The 23,303-nt window shown below is 40.4% G+C and overlaps 1 protein-coding gene across 5 annotated transcripts in view; it reads right to left on the reverse strand.

Moving 5' to 3' along the window:
- The window catches only part of IL1RAPL2 (interleukin 1 receptor accessory protein like 2), a 372,119-nt gene that overhangs the window by 115,784 nt on the left and 233,032 nt on the right, over positions 1-23,303 (reverse strand). The gene's annotated exons all lie outside the window — the stretch shown is intronic.

The following is a 23,303-nucleotide window of genomic DNA, read 5'->3' on the forward strand; positions in this document are numbered from 1 at the left end:
ACACCAGAGCAAGGCAGAGACCTCTCCCAGCCCTTGGTATTATTCTGCAATGATGTGCTTCCTTACCAAGGTGCTGTAAAGGGATCTAATATACTGTACTGTGCTGTAAATTGGCAATTGTGGCTGAACACATTGTAGCACTATTTTTTAACTGCTGCAGAGCTGACATTTAGGGAATTCTGAGTTGTTGCTGGAATGCTGCTTTTCTCCTTCTACATACTCCCAAGTAGGTATATATCTTTCTACTGGCAAAATAAGCACCTTTCTGTTCTCTCAGTCTCATCTGGAGCTGTGTAAAACAGTTAAAGTATCATTAACACCATATACCGATATTAAAAGAAGCAGAAAACTGCAACACGCTTTCATATCAAAGCAATGGAGCCTTAAGCTTTTGCATCTATGAAGGATGAGCAACATTATTTCAAATGACATCTTTTGTCAGAGTTGCTTGAGCTAAAGACAGAGTGAATCCATTTGTATAAATTGTGGCTTTGCTGCTGAAAGATCACAAAAATATATGTTGCTATCCTTAAGTCTCAACCCATTAATATAGCTAAAATATGCCATCTTTTCCCAGGAAGAACTAGCAAGTCCTTAAAACACTATCATCAATCACGACTAATTCACTAAATACACAATCCCAATAGCAACAGAAGACGAACATACAGCACAGGGTGTCGTCTGTCACAACACCAAACACCTCTTTCTTTTCATTGTCTTTCAATGGAAACTGCAAGTCAAGATGTCCCAGGTCTATGATATAGGTGGTTCATAACTGAATTCCTGTTCCACTGGGATTAGTCCTTTGCTCGTTTTCCATTTGATAGATCCAAAGTTTATATTTTTATTTGAAAAAGAAAACTAACATTAATTTCACCCCTCAAGAAAATATTTGTCTGGATTCTATAGTTTAATGCCATAGTTTAACCCCAGCTGGCAACTCACACCCACACAACCACTTGCTTACTCCTCCCATGATGGGACTGAGAGAAAGATCAGAAGAGTAAAAGTAAGAAAACTCATGACTGAGATAATTTCATACATTAAGCAAAAGCCATGCTCACGAGAAAATCAAAACAAGGAATTCATTCCATGGGCAGGCAGGTGTTCAAACCTGATTCACTGATTTATTAGAATTACACAGATTTTATACTGGCAGGATGTCCAAAACCATTACCAGGTGTAGGCCAGGAGTCCATGCACTGCTCAAGAAGCTCCTGCCCATGGGCAATATCTTGTTTGACTCAGATCATTGCCTTACCAGTTGTATTCTCATCCTGTTAGGTCATGGTCTGGAGCAATAAGCATTTCACTATGCAAGACTGAAGGTCACACTAACGAAAAGGAACGCTAATGGGGTGAAAATGAGTATCATGAGGACAATAAATCATACTTGGAATCCTATTTAATTGATCATTTTGTAGCTGACCTTGCTTCCATAGAAGTCAATGGCAAAGCTTCCATTTCTGTGGATATGAACAGGATTGGGTCCTTTAAAGTACAGTGTCTTTTATGAATGTTGAAGATAGCATATTTTACACTAGAATTTTCTTTATTACATCTCAATACAAAACTTCACCAAGAAAACCAAATTGCTATATAAAAGCATCCCATAATACAGTACATTAATTTAACACATGATAAATTTTCCTGCTAGTAGTATTAAGTGTTGTCACTTTCAATACACAGATATTTAACAGTATTTCCTCCCCCCATCTTTCTCCCCAATATTTTCCTCCCAGATTTTACAAATAGGCCTATTCCAAAACACCATCTCTCCACCTTTGGCAGTCTGATATTTCCTTTTATAATATGTGAAATACCTCAGAGGCAATGGGACCTCTACCTGAGAGCCAATTTCCCAGCAGCACAATACCCATAGCTCTGTGAGGATTAGCAAGAGGATTTATGCTGACTTGGAATGGAAATGAACCAGCAAGGATTATTCTGCAGCCGTATTTTTTAGGGTAAAGAACCTGACATAACCTAGTCTGATGTGAGCCATGAGAGAAGCAGCAGCTCAGGGTCAGGAGTCTCTGTGCTTACCTTGACACTATGGCTGAGGCAGATACTCTTTTCTGAGACTGAGCTGAGCTGGCCAAGGCAGGCAAACTGGCCTGGAAGAGCTTTGGCTGCACCTGAGGAAACTTGCTTATTCTCTTTTCTTTCATTACCATCTTAACTCAAGAGATGTCTCTTTTGTACACTGCTCACTGTTAGTCACAATGAACAGGCTCTGATGAAGTGTTTTCCTAGAAGGACAGGTTTCTCCCTGGTGCTCACGTCTGCTCTGTCAACATATTTGAAAAATCTGGATCAGAACAAGTAACACCCACCAGGGAATGCTCAAAATCTGCAGATTTGCACTATGGTGAGAGGAAACAGCACCACAGAGTGTGCTCCCTCCACCCCTCTAATGGCACAAGCCCTGTTCCTCCTCCCTTCCATTTCCCTATGCCTCTCAGGACAATGATTTACTGATATCACAGACTGAAATGTCTGCTTTGGGAAACAACCCGGGGATCCTAGTTGGGAAGAGGAGAGGCACAGTACCAGTACAAGCCACAGGCATATGGATATGGGGATGGAGCACTCCCTGGAGGGACTTTGTACAGGGAACAGAGACATGAGATGTGGGCTGTGAAAAGGCACCCTGCCAGGAACAAGCTCTCTACCCCAAGTGAAGCAGCGCTTCACTCAGACCCCACATAAAGGCCTGGTCTCATCTTAACTGATGTGTTTTGGACTGCTGAAAGGGGAAGAATGGTCTTGAAAAGCAATCAAAGTGCCTCAGACTGGGGAACTTTCCAATCTGAGTCCCTCTAGTGAAGTAAATTCCATCTGGAGATATTTTCTTTGAGAGATGATGCTGCAGTCTCATGTGAGCACACTCAGGCAAGAAGAAACCGGGCTGATTATCGTCATGCTGCTATTTAGCTTGATCCTTTATGGTTTTTGTCTCCTGACTTTCTGTGGTCCAAGTGCTGGCACAGCAAGCAGCCTGTCACTGAGGAGAGAAATTTGGCATCTGAGTTCCAAGTTCCTAAATTTGGGGGCAATACTTTGGCAGTAGGGTATCTGATTATTTGTGTTCTTTTTTTTGCTGGTACTCTTGGTAAGCACATTTTTTAATTCATAACTTTTACTATAATTTTTGGATATATTACATCTTTTCCAAAATGTCACACATCTCAGGAAATAACTCATCCATTTTCACTTATACATATTGTTTATTCTTTTTAAAATAAGACAGTGAGAATAAGCAGAAACTAGGAGACTCCAATTACATTTTCACACAGTTTGAACACTGAGAAGTTCTCAAATATTCAAGATAGGAGTCCTATTAATTTTTCCAGACAAATGGTTTATGAAGGAAAAGAAATGTGTTATTGGTTGCCTGAAACTGTTTGCATATTAATATCAAATTCAGTTTTAGATAACAAAATAAAACCAAAAGAAAAAACAAACACCTTCCCCCCATCCCCAAAATAAAACCCAACAAAAAGGAAGAGTAATACCTCCACAAGTAAAAACCCTTTGGTCTGACACTTTTGCTATACAAAACATGCTTACATATTTTGCTTCTGAAAATTAAGACAATGTCTTTGAAGGTTATTTAACTTCTTCCAACCTAAAACAAATGTGCTGTGGAGGTTTCATTCAAAAAAGCAAAAACCAAAATATTATTTTTTTTCTTCAAAATAATATATTTAACTACTATACTGAGAAAATTGCCATACAGCATTGAGCAATGGCTTGTCTTCCCTTTCCAAGGCTCTTAAAACCCTGTACAGCTGACTTTCTTCATAATCTCCCAAATACATCCTTTTATACCTTGCCATTAATTTGATTAATCTGCATATAGGATTTCAGGATATTGAATTTCCCCTGGTTTTGCATAATTTCATATGATGCTTTCATTATTTCGTTAAGCAACTGAATTGACTGCAATGACTCTTAGATTTTCAAGTTTCAGATTCAGGCACATAAAACTTCTAATTTAAACTTATTTAAAGTTCTGAAAGCTTCTTTCACAGCAGCAGCAGCTAGAGCCTTATCTATTGCCTTTTTCTTTTTTAATAAACCTGTTCAGTCATCCACGTGTACAAGTGTCACTAAAGGACAAAAAATTATTCACACAACCACTCTCAGTGTCAGAACAAAAACCTGTGACTTTATTCTCTGACTCCAGTACTTATGGATTCTCAACAATGACCAGGGATTGGATAATTAAGTTACCACCTTCCCAAGCACACTGGTCATGAGAAATGTCCATCAAAAGACATGTCTCAAAAGGAATGTGATAAACAACTTATGTTTACAGGACTTCCATGGGACGGTAATTAAAACTATGAAAACATTATCAGAAGGTTTAATTTTCAGGGTGACATACAAGCTGTTTTATACCAATATTTAAGGTAAAGGGGTGACTTTCTACTCTATTGTTTTAAATCTATGGCCAGGAAAGCAGAGTAAGGACAACTACAGCAGTGTTTTGAAAATTAAATGAAGAGAAGCACTTTCTGCTTAGTTCTGAACCCCATGCACAAGGCTACTCCACGCTGGTACCTGGTCAAAGGAAATTAAAGCTACAAATCGGGTTTTGTCTCTGTCCTAACCCTATCCAAACCCTAAGCTTCCTCTTTGGTTGAGCCTTAGCTCTAAGACCAGCAGCCATTGCATATGTTTGATGTTTATTTAGCACAAGCATCAATCAGCTCTCTGTTCTGAAAAGACCTTGCTGGGCTGGACATGCACTCTGTTAATCCAGGGCTCAGTCAGTCTAAGACTGTTGTAGTATGTTTATTCAGTTCTGTTAAAATTGTTAGTGATTTGTCTGTTTGGTATTTTCCTGGTTCTCCCCCATTTACTGCTTTGGTTGGTTCCATTTGTCTGTTATGTAAACCCCTCCCAGTTTTCCTGAATGTTCCCTGTCAATCACCTTTACCCTGCCCCATCTCCCCATCCATCACTGTAAACCCCACCTCTCCTTCCAGCTCCTTCTATGTACATCATCCCTTCCTCGACACATTATTGGTTGTTATGTTATGTTCCCACCTTCTTTGTATCCCCATTGGTCCCTGACATTGTGACCTCCTCCCCCTACCCCTCCCTCCGTGAGCTCCCATTGGACCCTGGACTGTGCCCGCCCCTGAGATAAAACCCAGTGCACAGAGGTGCTCTGGGCTCTCTTCAGTCCTGATTTATCCCAGCCCAGACCCTTGTGTTCATCCCCTCTCCCGAATAAACCTGTTCCTGGGAAGTACAGCCAATTGAGTCTCCTCCTTCCTTTTGCCATCACCCACAACACCTGATTTGGCAGAGCCCGGCGGGATTCGGTGCTCTGAAGGTTCTGCAGTGGGATCACCTTTCCCCTGCAGTTCCCCACTCCTGGTGACTGCCCGTGCCCGAGTGGCACCGTAGAGCCAGCCCGGAGCTCCGGTGCGGCCAAGAGCAGCGTCAGGAGACTGCACTTCATTCTCAGACTCAGACTCTACACACTGCTCGCGTAGCAGGATCTTGCCCAAGGCTGAGCCCACCCCTCCAAGTCTCTACAGCATTTTTAATTAAGTGCTACTACACAACTGAAAATTAGCACACTTTGTAGCTATTCAAAAGCCAGTGAAATCAAGACATCACTAACTGCTGGGGAAGACTTGCTAAAAGGTTTCCCCAGTGCCAATTATTGCTGCCTCAATGATCACTGATTCTTCGAAAAAATCATTACATATACACAAAGTCAACAGTCTGCGAGCAGAGCAGTCACAGCAGCAGCTGGCAAACACCAGCTACTTTGCACTTGCATACTCACAACATTCCTCCTGCATACATGATCCACAATTAAATTGTGCTACAGGCCTCTAATTTTGCTTCCTGAATGCAGACAAATCAAATGAGTATAATTTGAGACACAATTGACAGCGTTGCTGTCAAAATTTTGACCTCAAGTATGATGAACATGGGTGGAATTGAGTGGTTGAAATGGTACTTCTGAGCTATTTCAAATGAAAATACCAGTTTTATATGTGGGAATGTGGGGGTCCTGCCTGGTTACAATTTTTGAACAGAACATATTTAAACTCCAATAACCTGTAAATGCTTCTTAAAATGAATGATTTTGAAAACTGGACAAAATGCACACAAATTAGGTAAAGATATCACCATTTTAAAAATTCCTTTCATTAATATTAAATATTAAAGAAATTAAAGTTATAATAATAGTGATTATTGTAATAATTATTATTATTAAACTCAAACCATTTAACTCTGTGGCAAGAGTGATCTCAAGACTTAATGCATGGTCTTTGTGGCTTTAGTCTCCTCATGATTCTTCACTTAAAAGGATGGAAAAGCAATTTGGAAAATCTGTACTTGGTCTCTCCAAACAAAATAGTTTATCCAAACCAGAAAATACATTAAATTAACATCTACTTTCTCCTCTGGCAGAGTGGATAATCTCAGGTACAGTTACCCAGCCCCACAGAAATCTTTTATATTAATGTAATGCAACATCACCAGCCCACACCACCTCAGTGGGAACAGGAAGAGTGGAGTGCCTGACAATGTATGTTTATCCTCTTGTAACTAAATTTAATTTACTGGTCCAAGGTTCATCTTTTTGGTTGGAAATCCTCCTGTATTTGAATTTCTGATTCTTCAGAACAGCAGCTTTGTAAATGCTGCTCTCAATAAAAGAATATAAATAACTCTTGGCAGAGCTAAGTCACACAAGCCCCGATGACCTGCTGTTCTGACACTTACACTGAGCTGCCCCTGTACAGCAGATGGAGGTTTCTGTCTTTTAACACAGCCTCATCAGATACCTGTGTGTGAGATCCAGCATTCTCCCCAAACACTCCATTATTCCACCAATTTACAATAAAAATGTAGCTTTCTGTCAGCTGCATAGAAAAAGGCCAAGCCTGCCCTGCTGTCCCCATGTAAACTCACATTGCAGGTGCCACTCCTTGCCAGAGCTCGGGCTGATGCTGCTCTTCCCTCTCCAGCCAGGAGAGGCCAGGGGTCAGAGACAGCACCATCCCCACCACATGGACACTGTGTCCTGTGTGCACCTGTCTGGCTTCTCTTGGTACCTTGTTGCTTCTGTTTTCTCTTTTTGACTGACAGCCAGCGAGCCCCTCAATGTGAAAGCACTACACACACCGTCAGAAAAGCGCCTTCCCAGCACTCACACCACTACAGAGATAACATTTTTTCAATATTTAGCCCTTTCCACAGGCTGTTATCAACAGCTTCATCCTGCCAACAACTGCCCTGGCTATGCACCAAGGAACTACTGTGGCTCCACTGGCAGAGCACCACTGGTGGTCTCACCCCTGCAGCCCTGAAGATGCTCCAGGATTTTGGGGTACACTTCATAGCAATAGGCTTTCCCTATTGCTGGACACATCACTTTGTGTCTGCTGCTGTTAAAACATCTTCTGGTTTAATACATCCAGCTTGACAACTGATCTGGATAATGCTCTGAATTTTTAATAAAGCAAGGCCTGTTTTGATCAATAGGTGTTTCCTTAGAAAACAAGATCATAAATTAAACAAATTTAATTTTTAATAATAGAATTAACATCTAATGGAAATCCTAGCAAGGCAGGAACAAAGCTATTATTATAACCTTTACCTTTATAATCTTTATTGTCTTGGGAACTTTTAATAAATAATTCTTGCCCGCACAATAAATCTGTTGCTTGCCCTTCGATTTTCACATGGCTTAACCTCCACTATTTTGGGAGGGTGTTAGAAAGACCCTGCAGAATCTCTGGAAAGCTGACAGTACATTTAATATTATTTACTTAGCAAACAGTGTCCTGACCCATTTTCAGATTCCCTCTAAGGAAAGGGCTCCCCATAAACTGTCACACAATGGGGACATTTGTAAGGAAAGACTGTGTCTACAGAACCATGTTTAGAAAGTCATCTTCACTTAAAAGAACAATATTTCAGCTAAAGGACATTACCTGGCATTGAAACAAATGGTTATAATTGACCATGAATTCATTTAAGCAATGAAGAAGTATTTTAATGACTAGTAAAGAGAACATTCAGAATAGGCTTAGAAAGCATAAGCAAAACCCCCTCAATTGCATTTAAAACAGGACTGACTAGCTTGTAAAGTTGAGTATTTGATATTGTTATAAAGAGAATGACTGTAACAGATGACCTGGGATGTCCCTGCCAAATGCTGTTCTTATTTATATCAATAAAAGAAAGAGTCTTGCAGCAGGAAAAGAAAAAATTTGCAAATAATGGAAAACATTTCATACCTTTACCACGTTGCCATTTGAAAGCAGACAAAATGTCTTGCTAAGTGCTAGAATCTCCTTTTCCATTAAAATGCTAATAGGAAGGTTAACTTCAGCTTAAACCATTGTAAAAAATAGCAACATAAGCAAAAGAGTTTAGCTTGAGGTTATACTTTGAGAAAAAAAACCCACAAGTTTAAGCTAAATGGGATTTCCACTGAGAAAGAAAATTCACACAAACAGAAAGGGGAAAAAAAAAACTTCCCACAGCAAAGTGGGGGACAGTTCCTAACACCTGCATTTGTTTATGTGAGAGTCATGGACCGATGTTTTGCTTTAAGAAAAACAAATTCTGTGGCAAAAACTAATGGCTCCTGAGTGGAAGTGCATCATATGGGAGCCTTGCCTTTTGGATATTGTAAAATCAGATAAAATTTGTCACTCCCCTTTCACCATGCTGTAAAGTCAGCACTGCACAGTTCCTGTGCTGATTTACACACTCCCTGCAGAGGAGTCCTTAACATCCAGCACAATGTTTGGAGGAAGATTTTGAGCACATCCTGAGGTGTCTCAGGGATAAGGCTCAAACTCCATAATTATATACTTATGTGGGTGATACATGCAAATTTGCCTCCACTCTTTCATTTGAGAATTGGGGCTTTTCTTTTGTGCTAGATTATGCTGATGTTTGTTCACTGCCATGTGGGGAACATGAAGCAAGTAAGCATTTTTGACTTAGCCAAAATTCAGTTGTGACTCTCTCAAATGGCCTCATCCTTCCCTGCTGCAGAGACAGACTTGGAAGATCCTTTCATACAGACAGCTTCATCTATATTGAGCACGTGTCCCTTCTTGCCCTTTTGACAAAGGACAGTATAAGCAGATAATGAGCGTCAGGCCATGGAGTACAGAATTCATAATTACACAGTGCACACAAGCAATATTCCAAATTTAATAGGAGCTTCAGAATTGAATACCATCAAGGGACAGAAGAAGGTAAAAGTGAAAGGCGAGGATATCATGGCCCCAACAAATCTCCACTGTGCAGCTCTGAATTGCATCCATACTGGTCAGCAGACAGTGGGTTCCAATTCCAATTTATGAGCAATTGCATCAAGGCCTTGGGAAAACTTGTTTGTTAAGCAGTCCAGCCAACAACCTTCAACATTCTTAGATTTACACAAAATCTAAAACCTGATGCTAATACAGCCTAAGTTCATTTGCACTGAGGTCTGCTTTAGAAGCTAACTTTTATTCTGAGACTAACAAAATGAGAGGAAAAAGGATTTGTCCTGAGGATTGCAGTTGGTATTTTCAGTATTTTCCAGGAATGGAGGTATCTGCATTCACTGATGTTAATCCTAGTCTGAGAAATACAAATGGTAAAAGTTTTTTCAAACTGGAGGATAAGATGCAGTCATCTTCACTGGAGCTGTATGAGCCTGAACCAAGTTTCTGTGTCAAGGATCTGTCACAAAAGTGGGTGAGATAATCATGACATACACAAATCAGAGAAAACAACTGCATCCAGCTGTGTGTAAATGCTTTCTATAGCATGAGGAGTCTCCTTGTAAATATGAATACATCTCCTTGAGTTCAAAGTAGTGCACATGCAGTAGAGAAGAAAATCAGCATTGTTCATATTGTCCATACAAAGGCTACAAAAGTGAAAAACCAAAGTGCATGCCCTGTTTCTTCTCATTTCTGTTCACCTTCTATGTGAAAGGCTGTCTGTTTAACTTGGCTTCTCACAGTTCCTCCCTGCCATCCTGAGAAAACACAAACACAAGCGTGAGGAGGGAGGCATTCTCTGAAGCCTTAAAATGACAAAGTTGAGTGCACGCTGCAGCACAAGGGCTCATGGCCCTGCACACCAAAGGGGAATGAAGCCACAAAAGGCAGAGTAAAGCTAACCCATGGAAACAGATTTTGAGAAGTAGAGCTCACCTTGCTGAACTGAGGAAACTCTTGTTGTTCAAATGTATGTATTTTAACTCAAAGCATAAGACAAAAATGAATTCCCTCATTGGCTTTGTTTTAGAATGATGGAATAGGTGGAAGGCTGGAGAAATGTAATAACCAGCAACAACTCTCCTATTAGCTGTGAGAGTGTGAAACTTTATGCCAATTCATAAAGTGATCTCTTCAATGGTTTGTGTGAATACCATACTGCAAAACAGCATAAGACTAAAAATATTCAGAAGGCATCATTCTCCTCCCTCCAACCAGCTCTCACAGACACAGGACAAAACTCAGAATGAAAACCACAATTTCAGAGATGTCTTCTGTAAATGCTGCCTTTCTAGTGAAACTGCAAACAAATAAATAAATCCCATTTAAAATACTTTTGACTTAAATTCTAAGAGACTATCCCACATCTACTGTTAAACAATGACTTCCAAAAGATGATTGATTTGCTATCCAGCCAAACTTGGACTCACAGTCTGTTTGGTTTTGTTTTGAAGGTTCACACAGAGCCTGTCTATTTCCATAGACTTTTTAATATATCATGATTTTCTGCAAGAGAACTGCAGCTGTAAATTTCATAAAGTAGTTTCACAGAGTCTGGAATCAAGGCATTAATGTAACAGACAATGTTTTTGATTTCCTGCAATACTTCGGGTGCCGGCTCTTTCATACATTTTAAAGTCCAATCTTTAAAAATGTCATTTCCTTGCCTGAGGACACTGTGGAGAATGACATTATTGATTCTCAAACAAACTCTGAATTTGGGTATTATTCCCGTTAGTAAGATTCTTACAATAGAAAGTACATTAATCTGCAACTTTTTGAAAGGAGCCCACTGCAAACAATGAACAGGAGGTTCACATTTCTGAGAACAAGGTACATTGAAATCAAGAGTGCAGCTGTTGCTCACACTCAAAAAGCCAGATAACCAGGCCACTCAGTAGAGCTGGCATTAGGAAGGATTAAGGGAGACTGATGTGATCACAGATTGCACACTCACATGCACTGACACACCGCCAAATCTTACATATACTTAGATATACTGTGGAGTTCTCCTCCTGCTTCAGGGACCTGTAGTGCTTGAAAGAGTCTCAGGAGTCGAACTAATGACAGACAGAAAAATAAAAGCAACTAGACAGATTATCACTGCTACATTTTACTGAGGCCTGACAAAAAATGGCAAGGTACTTACAGAGACCATTTCTACCACTCCCCCACCCCAAGGGAGGATCAGCTCCTCTTTCAACAATCCTCTATGACCACTGCTTTCCTGACAAGTGTTGATCGAACCTGTTCTTCAGTGTTAGAGGAAGATATTCAAGGTGACATGGAGTCACTGTCTGAAACAGGCTCCTTGGTACTTCATACGTTTCATACAAAGCTGAATTATTCTCAAACTGAGCTCAGGATTTTAGCCCAAACTAAAGTACTCCAAGTAAGCTGATGGAAGAAAACACACTCAGAATCAGATAGTGCACTTGCTATTAATCAAAACCAGGAGCTCAGCAGGTCAGCACCAATTTTCCCATAACAAGAACAAAGTCAGAATGGACATGAATGAATGGACAAGCCTTCTTCCCTTATCTTCTGACTTCATCCCTCAGAACACAGCTCAGTGTGTGTTTTGCCTTATTTACAATCGAACACACCGTTGTCTCATTTTCAACTCGGCATCCACTGTAACCCCCAGGCCCTTTCCAGCAGCCCTGAATGCAGGAGTAAATTGCAATCTCAGAGATTGTTCACACAAGGCTAAGCACTTTCAGCTCCCACTGGCACAAAACTACCTAGGTTTTTAGTGAGATGAGGGTATCAGATTCCTGTAAGTTTGGGTTCACTGCATGTCAAATGTTCCCTGCTTTCCCTCAGGCACCTCACTGAAACATCTCAACACTTTGAAATTTGTTTTCCTCTTCACATGTCACTAAAGAAGAACTGAGAGCGGCAGGTTCCCAATTAAGTACCTTTCTTCTTTAAAATTCTTGAAAAAAGGCTTTAACGCTGTTTTTCCAACCATTTAGCCATGATGGGAAATAGCTGAAACTTTTCTAATTATTGAACTTCTAATAGGCTACCTAAAGGATGGAACTTGTAGCTACCTTATATTCAGTGATTAACTACAATAGCTGGGTCAAATTACAACGGCAAGAAAAAGCTGGCTCGAGGCTTTCAAATCTCTGTACTGTGATATTATGCCCAAGGCATACTTTTCAGGTCTTATTGAAAGAAATTCCCTGAAGTGTTTATTTGAGATACATCCTCATCTTATTCATGACAGTCTTCAGTTCAGGATTCATCATTTTTTAAACAACAGGTGCTACTGGATTCTTTTATAATATTCTTTTTATCGTTATTTCACAAGACTGTGACTTTGTCCTGTGTTGTGCTTTGTTTAGTTTTGCTGTAAAAACATTCTTAACCCATTAGATAGGCAATCATTAAAATGAGGTATCTTCCTTTGATAGGATGCATCCCACTATGACACTTTTGTGTCAAATCTTAGGTTAAAATGTACATTTTAAGCACATAATTCCACGTTCAGAACAGAAAAGAGACTAAGAAGGGATACTGTAGGCCAGCTCTATGCACACTTTGCTTGTTCACTTACAAATTAGCAGTCATTCCTGGGTTAATAGGATCTTTTGGTGACACTCTGTGCTCCACTCATGCAGCAAGAGCCAGCTTTTTTCTTTTTTTTTTTTTTTAATTCTGTGCTGCAGCAGCAACTCAACTCACTAGAGCACACACAATTGGACTGCTCAGCTCTGGAAACAGTCAGAATGACCACAGCAGGTTGTATCTTCATTCAGTTAGGGACTTCCAACTTGTAGCACAGAAATCATCTCTGAGAAATTGCCACAAATTGTCCCATTAATAGAATTCAGTGCCATAAGATTCCTGACTTATTTTTCACTATGGACAGGAGTCAGCTGGAACTAAGCAGCTTATCTCACTAGATTGTAATGTGTGCTACAGTGATTTTCTCCACTATGGTTTGGGATAATGAAATAAACACAACTGTTAGGTTGAAAATGGGAAGAGTACAGACATCTACAGACACACAAGCATTTGTGAGCAAGGTATCTTGCCACTCTCATTTATCACTTTTTCACTAATGGGAGTAAACACATTGTTCTGACTACTGAGGACAAAACTCATCATTCACAAACATTCAGTGTATGTCTTAAGAAATATTTCATTGTCAAAATGTCTTATGCACCATTTAAATCTGCATCACTCTACATGCAGCTTCTCAAACGCTAAAAATAGTTTTGATATGTACTGTGATCCTTTAGCAATTCAAATACTGAAACTATTTGAGACTTTGGTACATATCCTTGAGAAATAAGGCAGCATTATTTTGCAGATATTTTCCAACCACTAGACAGTAAAATGGAATGCCCAGAGGTTAGCCTGTTTATAAGCATTTGATGCCTTATATTATTATCTTTTAAATTTGTTTGTTGTGAAATTACATTGCTTGGAAGAAAAGGTAAAATTTACAAACTGTGATATAAAACTCCATGACCTGACCATGGTTCACACAGTATATTAGGAAGACTAGAGACTAGAAATTTAAGCTCAAAGACTGATAAATTGGTACAAACCAGGTTAGATACTGTGCAGTGGAAGAACATAATTTCGTGATTAAAGTTAGGATGGATTTTGTATCACAAGCCTCTACAGATTTGTACACATGATCAACATCAGTTGTAGGTACAGCGGCTTCTTTTAAAAATGATCTGCCACATGAGCTAACAGCAAAGCTGTAGGGCAGGCCACAGAGCTGCTGATGCTGGGAATGGAATGGGTGCCAGCTGCTCTGTGTCCTCCCTCATGTGAGCAGGCACTGGATAAACAAGTGGAGCTCACCATGGCAGGGGAATACTGCAGAATCTGTCCAGAGGAGACAAGCCCACTCCTTAGATACCAAACACATTTCACACATGCCCATCTTTGGATTACAGTATTTACCTGTATAAACCCTGTTATTTAGAGACCAAGTAGCTAAGTGTCAATGTACAAAACTGAAGCTGTAGCTCCTTGAAAATGGAATTCCCATAGGATTTGAGCAAAAGAGACATGTGACCTTTCCTAAAATGGAAGTAATGTGCTCCAGAATACCCCTCTACCACATCAAAGCAATCTGCAAAATAAATATGGTTCTGGGGAGAGTCACAATAATAATTTTTCTATGTGTGTTACTTGAACAGAAGAAATTTTCTGGTAGTTTTATAAAACTGTAGTATTGCTGGGCAATAAAAAACAAATCATAAAGTATATATTTGGGGGGCACTTCTAGGCTCCATACATAAAGTAAGGAAATTGAAAACAAGCAGGAACACCACTTAAAAATTAATCATTAGGACTAAAATAATTGATTTACTTTTCTGCTCTGTAAAGTGTACATTAATGATACTCAAAATATTACAGTATTTGGGAGGAACATATAACCCAAAGATTCTTCAACCAACTGCTTGAGCTGACACTTCTCTTACTTTGTATAGCTTTTTTGTTCCACTTCCCTTTCATGTGGCAAATCATCCTTACTATGTGAGACCAATTCCACACCACTGTCTCTGCTGCTTCTTGGGAAAAGCAGCACATTAGATCAAAGCTCTCACCAAATATCTCTCAGGTCAGGATATCCATACCAGGAATACCCCCAGCCCTTCTGCAAAGCAATCATCTCCTTAACCATGAGGATCCCCACTGAAATGAATGCACTGGAGCACTCCAGGGAGGCTGTGCTGGCTCCATCAGGGATGTGCATGCAGGGAAATCCTGCTCTTCCACACAACCCTGCTGACTGTGACACAGCAGCAGGGACATCTGGCATCTCACTGAGCCCTGCACATTAACAAAACAAATAGAAGTATAAAGGCATCTATTTCTACAAATAGAAAGAAGTATAGATAGACTGGAAACTAAGTTAGAGGTTACACCTACATTCTCTCACTCTGTCTGGTCCTGTTGGAAATCCTGGTGGAATAAGCTGATAGCTGCCTCTCTCTATATGAACATACCAGGGCAGTGATGCTCTGCTGCAGAGGTGCCCACTCTGGCCTCAAACAATCCTTCACTGGCACCAGCCAAGAAACAAACCCAACTTCTTTCCAGCTCATCACTGTGCTGCCAGGGGTGTCTATATTCCATCTTAGAGAGGAGAATGGAGCACTAGCCAGGTCAGTGCATCAGAGCTGTAGCTGATCAGGGTGAGAACACAGGTCTCAAAATGCATAGATTCCCAAGGTTTTGTTTGATTGGATATGGATTAATGCTGTAAGGCACATCTTCGTTTGCCTCCCAGGAAAAACACTCTTGTGTACCAGAAAGCTGGGAAAAGGCTTGGGTTTGGTTCAGCCTCATCTCCTGGGGTATATCCCAGAGGTCAGCAAGCACAAGGGGGCTTAGTCCTTACAGCCAGTTCTCACAGTTCTCTCTCGAGCAGCAGCTCAGATAACCTGTGAGAGATACCACAACATGGAACCTTGGCCATCATCAGTGGGGCCAGGTACTGAGCAGTGACTTGGATTTCTGCTGAAATACAGGAGCGTCCCACTAATTTAAAGTATCACTACAACCTTACATCCCATTTCCTATTACTAGTTCTCCAGAAAAGATTTCAGGTGTTAACGTTCTCCAAAGACCTCTAATATCCAGTGCTATGGCACAGCAAAACCAGGATACAATGAAGACAAGTGTGAAAAGCAATAGAAAAAAATCCTTCCTGCCATTTGCAGGAGACAGTTTTCTGAACAAAACAGATGCCTACCAATGAAGTAATGAAATCATAGAATGCAGCATGGAGTAAGGAATGTTCAAGCTAGTAACAGAACTACAGGACAGAAAAAGAAGTCTTGGGAATTGCATCTGGAAGAACCAAGTACTGTAGTAAACACATAAAAACCCACATAAAATATTAAAGTATCATCAGTTATACTGACACGATTTCACGCTAAGGATTCCTTGGCAGCCAATTATTTATCATCAGAAATACAGCTCACTTATTGTGCTACAAATCTCAACTGACTCTAATAAGGAACTAATTAACGAAGATTAGCACCCTTTTTGTATAATGAGCCACAAAGCCAATCAAGACAAGATGATAACAAGATGCAATCAAGGGGTATTAAAGACAACAAAATAGTGCCTAAGACTAGAGAGAAATATGCTGCAAGAAAAGAAATATCCAGCCAAAGAGGGAATCTTCTTCCTAGGGAAGTGGTTGCTTCACATCTTTAAATATTGACTAAAAATGTTGAAGAGGATGCAAGATTTGTCTGATAATTGAGAGTTTTTCTGAGTTATAGAGATTTCTGGGCTCTAGTCAAGTCTTTGACCTGCTGTTTACAGCACCAGTAGGGAGTTGCTAATTCCTTTGCCAGGGGATGTTATACACCTGCTCTGCATGCCCCTGTACAGGAGTTAAATACCCAGGGGATAGCTCTGATTTATTCCTTCCCAGGGCTACACTGGAATTCCCACAGAAGGCTTTTATCCCCTCCACATGTCTCAGAGCTGTCAGAGAGCAGTCAGCTCAACCGTGCCCAGCAGATGCACCCAGAGCAAAAAAAAAGGGGTGGCCCAAAGCAATTCCCCTTCCACAGCTGAGAGCAGAAAATGAAACTCTGGCATGGGAAAACACTCATGGTATTTGTCACCTGTGACACCAGCATTAAACTGAATCATTCCCAAACCTTCAAGTGATTTAGGCTGTGACACCCAGGGATACCCTAAGGGCTGATGGGTGTACAGTGTGCAAGACAAGATTAAAAGATTGGGTCAAATGTATTTCCTGTCCATTTTCCGCTCTTTACAATTGCACTGATTTAGGGATAATCAGAAAACAGCAATTCAATCTGGCAGCAAAGTCAGAGGAGACCTTTTTTCCCCAATATTGCTCTTTAAGCTTCTATTCCAAAACACTGAATAAACATCAGAATAGGAGACAACAGAATAGAAGGAGAAGTGGTCTGGCAGAAAGGGCAAATAATTAATTGGGGGTGAGAATTTCAGTCTCCTTAAGGTGACTGCATGGACAATCAGCCTCCTGGCTGTTTCTATAATGCCCCCACTTTTGCTGATACCCTTGAATTTCCACCAATATCCATGTATTTCCATGAGCAGGTCCATATTGATGAGAGAGCATTTCCCAAACCAAAAATAAATTTTTTGTTTGAAAGATTTTGCCAATTAAGAATGCATTTTATTTAAATTAATTCTGTATTTTAATCATGTTATTACATAAGGTTGGGTTAAAATATAGTTGCTAAAGTGAAAAAAAAATGTAGAACTAAACCAATCCCGACTGACTTCTTCAGTAACACCTAAAGCTTCTATAAAAAGCAACATTTCACTTTTATTATAAATTTCTGCTAAAATATAGATAAAATAAAAAATGGGATGCTTTCACACCTTGTCTGTATGAAGTTCTAAATCACCACAAAATAATTCCCATTTTGATATGAAAGTCATTTAATTACTTCTAAATTGAAATAAGATATGAGTTAAAAGGTAGTGTATTCACTTAAAGGCCTGTGATCAGATCTGCTCTCAATAGGATATCTCAATCCATCAAGCATTTGCCCTGTAATAGAATTAACATTGAACTCACAGGACATACTTTATCAGCTTCCTTTGTTTCACTGAAAAGAGGTTTCACTTTTCCATTTCCCTATCAGAACCTGAAGGCAGTGACAAAGTTTCTGAAAGGAATTCTACTTGTTAAGCCTGCATTAAGACCCAAGTGTGGAAATGTATGTCAGATCTGAGATAAACCACATGCAGAGTGCCAGACCTGGCCACAAACCTGCACAGAACTGCCCCCACCTCTGTGTGACCACAGCCCACCCCTGCCAACCTCCTGACCTGCCCTCTTGCCAGGCAAACACAGCTCCTTACCTGCTTTGTGGAACTTCCCAAACAACCTTGAAAGTGAAACATAGAAAAGGATTTTCTAGACAAAGAAGCAGCTGTGAAGTTTATCATAGGCCTGTCTCAAAAAGAATAAATTACACACTACAATTTCATAATTATGCCTCCATCAAATCGCATAATGAGAGATCACTTCAGTAGTTCTGTAACCACAGAGATAGCCATGGACAATGCAAGGCAATTAAAACAAACTTAGGATCAAAAGCACCTGAAGGGGACCATAGAGCAAATGGGAACATGGACTCACCTGTAGCCAAGGGTGAGAGCACAGCAGCCTTTCCTGACATGCCACTGCATGTAGGAGCTCATTTTGGAAAGTGTTAAACCTGGGTTCAAAAGCCTCCACTCCTTATGGTAAATAATAAAATATTCAGTCTGAGTACAGTTAAGCAGGTGCCAGAACATGTGTAGGCTGGCAGCTCAGTTCTGTGGAAGTAGTTCCACTGTGAATTCCCATTTCTGAGCCTGCAGAATTGACCATCATGCCTTTACACACCTGTGTCCATGTGTCTGTCTGTGCATGTACATGATGCTTCCTCTCTAAGTAAATACTGGAAATGTGAGGAAATTGTGCATCCATTCTCCTTGTGGACACTTAACTGCAGAGAATATCTGGGGAAATGAAAAGGGCAAAACAAAATCCAGAATGATGAAAAAAAGATCTGGAATAAGAACACATGGGTGGAAGATACTGTGTGAGATCACTCATAAAGACAACAAAGAAAACATACCCTCCTCTTTCTCTTTGCTTTGCCTCCCCTTATCTGGGGCTGTGTGAAGTCTCCCTGCCTGAGATTTTCTCGTGATTTTCACTTCAGAACTAGGAGCACACTTACTGGGATTTGCAAGCAAGCTTTCTCCTGCTACAGCCAAAACCTGTTGTCACTTCTAAATCCATATTTCTCCTGTTCCTCACCCAACTCCCAGCCACAGGAAAGCTTCAAAACAGCTCTATGCAGATCAAGCTGCTGCCACAAGACAGGATCGTCTGAGGGTAAGAAGATTCCTGATGCTATCAATGAGGAGTAGCTCTGGTGAGCTGCTCCAGCCACCAACACCCACACCTGCAGGCCTGGCCTCCCTGCTCTGTTGGAACAGTCCAGCCTGTGTACAAAGGAAGAAGAGGCTTCTGTATCTTATTCCCAAGAAAATCATTGGCACACAATCAGCAGACATCGTGCCAAAACACAGCAAGTGGCACTGGGGAGAACAACAATTTCTTACATGTCATGGACAGGCTGTTTGGCTGGGGGTCTCTGCTTGAGCTACAGAGGGAGAAATAAAAAAATCTCACAGTAATAAAAGAAATGCTGACAGGATGTGAGGCTGCAAGGTGGCAGGACCAGACTGCTGCCACTTCCAGCACTAAGGAGAGAACAGCAGGAAAAGGATTTTTCTTCACTAAAGACTGAAAAATAGCTTAATATAAAATCTAAAGAGCCAGAGGCAAATTTCATATTTCTTGCAGGTTGGAGAGTTAAGTACACTCTGCCCAGATGATAGCAAATAACGGTGAGTAAACAGCAGATATTACTTGGGAACATCTCACCAAATGCAACATTTTCATCAGGTGCAGAGAAAAAAGCTGGACTTCATTGAGTGCTTTGAGTGCCTAGGAGATCTGGCCTCTTTAATACGTCAAAGCAAAGAGAAACCTTTCATTTTAGTGAACACCTTTGAGAAAATATTCCAAATTCCTGAAAATGAAATTGTTACCAGAGTAACCCTACGCACAGGGGACTCTGCTGAAATTTGGGATGGTTCTCTTTTACCTTGTGCAATCAAGGTTAATATCAGATGTGTCCAAAACCAAAATGAAATAAGGAGAGATTCCAGCTACAATACCTGTCCCTAAGCTCTCTAATGAAGTCCATTATTTTTACACAGTCCAATTTTCTTGAATTTTCTTATAAATGTCATTTTTCAACACTGTTTTAAAAGAACACTTAATCTGCAATCTGAAGCAAGCAGGTGCAAATGGGGGTTTGACACTGTCTCTGCCACTAAAATGTCTCCAAACATCTAAAAACCTACTAATATAAAAGCAGTTCTTCAAAAGGGGCAATTTCTCCTAGCTGCTGAATTCCTGATATTTTTTCTATTAGTTTGAACCAGACTTCTTGAAGTTAACAAGAAATAATGACAAAAACAGACAAAGGGCAAACCAAAGCACTCCTCTCCCGTACACTGCTTACCAGGAGGGGTTAGTAGCTGGACTATATGTAATTTCTGACTCATTTAGAGGACTGGCAAGCTCTGCATCCACTGAAAACTGAGCTCAACAGAAGCCCAGTGGCCTTCATGGTTTTTCAGTGTTTCTAGCAAGCTGCAAGAACGAAATAACTCGCACACCTTCTCCTCCACCCCTCAAAGTAGCACTCTCTACAAACCCACTGGGTAATGGCTACACAAGCAGCAGGCAGCATGGTACACACAGAATTAACCACCCTAGACAAGCTGATTGCTCTTTGGCAGAAATGTAACAGGAAAGGCAGGCAGCAGCACAGGTCAGAAATTCAGATGTTAGCAAAGTACCTGATAGCACACTTATAAATTTATTACGAAAATGTATATAGACATCCCAGGAAATGCACATTTGCATGTGAGCTGAAATCTGGCTGCTAAGTTGGATGTAAAAGGGGAGTTACAAACTGTCCCCTGTCAGAGGAAGCACAGCCCTTAGAGAGACAATGGGTGGAGTGGGACTTAACAGTACCAGGGAAACCGAGCTACTCCAAAGAGGAAAGTGGGGTTGTTGCTGTGTTGGTTTTGCACTTCCTGTGTCTCTAAGTAACTTTAAAAACAACAACTCAGTCTGTCAGAGAATTGCCTCCAATCCAGTTGCTCAGGGAGGGCTTTCAGGGAGTAAGCAAAGCAGGCAGGATTGTGCAGTGGTGTCCATCCATCGCCCCTGCACCATTCAGGGAAGGTGAATGAGCCTCCATCAGGGCAAAAGTTTATCCACTGAAACTACCAGAACAATGAGCTCCCTGAATTAACCCCAACAACACAGCATGGCTATGTCCTGAACAAAACATACTCCTTGCTCAGGAAGTTACTGTGCTTTCAAAAGTGTGAATGTGAACGCACAAATGATTGGGATTGGATTTGTAAATTCTTACCAGGTGAGGTAAGCTCTAAAGCTTTCAAAAATGAGAAACCTGAGCCTTGTAAAATCTCCTCAAAAGACCTTTTTTAAAGTATTTCCTATAAATTAATATTTTAACTCAGGAACTGCTTATGTGAGAATTATTTCTTATCTCAAGGCCCTTCAGCATGTCCAAATGGACAAATCTCTTTTGTTAGCTGTGCTCCATTACTCTCTTCTGAATGAACGCCTCTGGGATGGGTATAATAGATATAATTTTTAACATCATAGCTAGTCCAGTAATAAAATTATGTCACTCTGCAGAGAGATTTAACACCAGTAGGCCTCTCCAGCAAATTTTTAGTCTTGCTGTGGGGGCTAACTTCTGAATATATGGTTCAATCATATGATTCTCATCCAGATATTTTTATTCTCTATGAAAAAAATAAAGTAGCTAATACGGTACTAAATGAACAGAGCTTTTTTACAAGAGTGTTAATATCACAGACACCATGATGAATGGACTCCTTGCTGTTGTTTATCACTTTACAGTCCTGGGTTTTGAGTTACCACCTGAGAAGCTAGGGCATAGGTACCATTCAGTCCTGAACTCAAAGGGACACAACTGAACTGGAAATTCTGCACCGATCCTCCTCACACCCTGGGTGATTCATTTAGCATTTCTGAATCCATAAACACTTTTCTGATTGCAGGACAGACCTGAATTTTGAATGACTAGTCTTAAAAGTGTTTGGATGAAGGACAAATGCTAACACTGTACAGCAGCACGTGGCTGCTGTTCTTCTCCAGCTTCCATTTCTTAGTACTGGCATGAATCTAAGCTACTGCAACACTGTCCTGCTGGCATATTACCAATTATATAAGAATGATTTGCTGGGGCATGGTGTTTTTTTTTACAATCAGCTCCACATTCCCAGCTAGACACCCTCTGAGATTACATGATGGCTTATCCAAATGTGAAAACTTTTTAGCCAAAGCCAGGTGAAGGAAAAATTCAGAGTTCCTGCTCCAGTAGATAACAACTATTATTCTGAGTTCTGTCCTTCTACCTACAGAATACTGGAAGCATGAATTCACTGTATCCTATATTTTGTGTATACAGTGGGTATGCTCGAGCTTTTGCTGGGAGGGGAAAGGACACACTCCAAATTTGATGACTTGTTCAAAGCCATGAGTTGAACAGGGTGAGCAGAAGAGCTGAAACCCTGAAGGTTTAACTTTTGGCAGCTTCAGATCTCCATGCAGCCAGACAGCAGCCCTGGTAAGTAGTGCTGCTACTTTCAACCAGATGTTTTTTTATCACGCTGGGTCAGCCATTAGTGGGGAACAACGACTCATTCTCTGCCAGTTTGGCCTCCATCTGTTCTAGTCCATTGACCAGAAGCAAATCAGTAACAGACGAAGAGTTATGTCCACTAAAACCAGAGGCACTTTCACCCTAAGGGAATGCTCATAGTACTTTTTTTCCCCCTAAAGTTATTGTAAGAAAATCTAGGTAGGTGCAGTGCAAGCTCTTTTGCTGAATTGGGATCCTACCTTCCCATCTGGTTCTTGCCCAGAAATTAATGGGTTTAAACTCTGTTTTCCAGCACCAAGTCTGTAAAAACTTTACAGCTTTCAAAAGAGTTTGGAATGTAGACTTCTAGCAGAGAAAAGTGTCGTAAAATACACAACTGCTTGTATTTCTATCTGAAAAAGCAAAGCTGGAAAATGTGTATGCTAATTTTAGGCTAAAAAGCTATATGACTCTCTTTAGATCAACTGGAATCTTACATAATTATTTTTAACAGATGATTGGGTCTGCTGTTACAGCAACTCAGCAAAAGATATGATTATTTAGCAGTCAGCAGATTCACAGAAAGCAGCCAGTGGTCTAAGAATACAACCAACATGGCACCAGAGCAGTGCCAGACATTATGTACTTATTTATTTACAGTTCTTTTGGCACTATTGCCAGAATTCAGAGTGCTTTGAATTTCAATGATCAATAGAAAAGTTTGGTATTTTATTAAGCCGCTTTGTATTCC

Source organism: Parus major, chromosome 4A, assembly GCF_001522545.3.
Source record: "Parus major isolate Abel chromosome 4A, Parus_major1.1, whole genome shotgun sequence".
Classification (NCBI taxonomy): Eukaryota; Metazoa; Chordata; class Aves; order Passeriformes; family Paridae; genus Parus; species Parus major.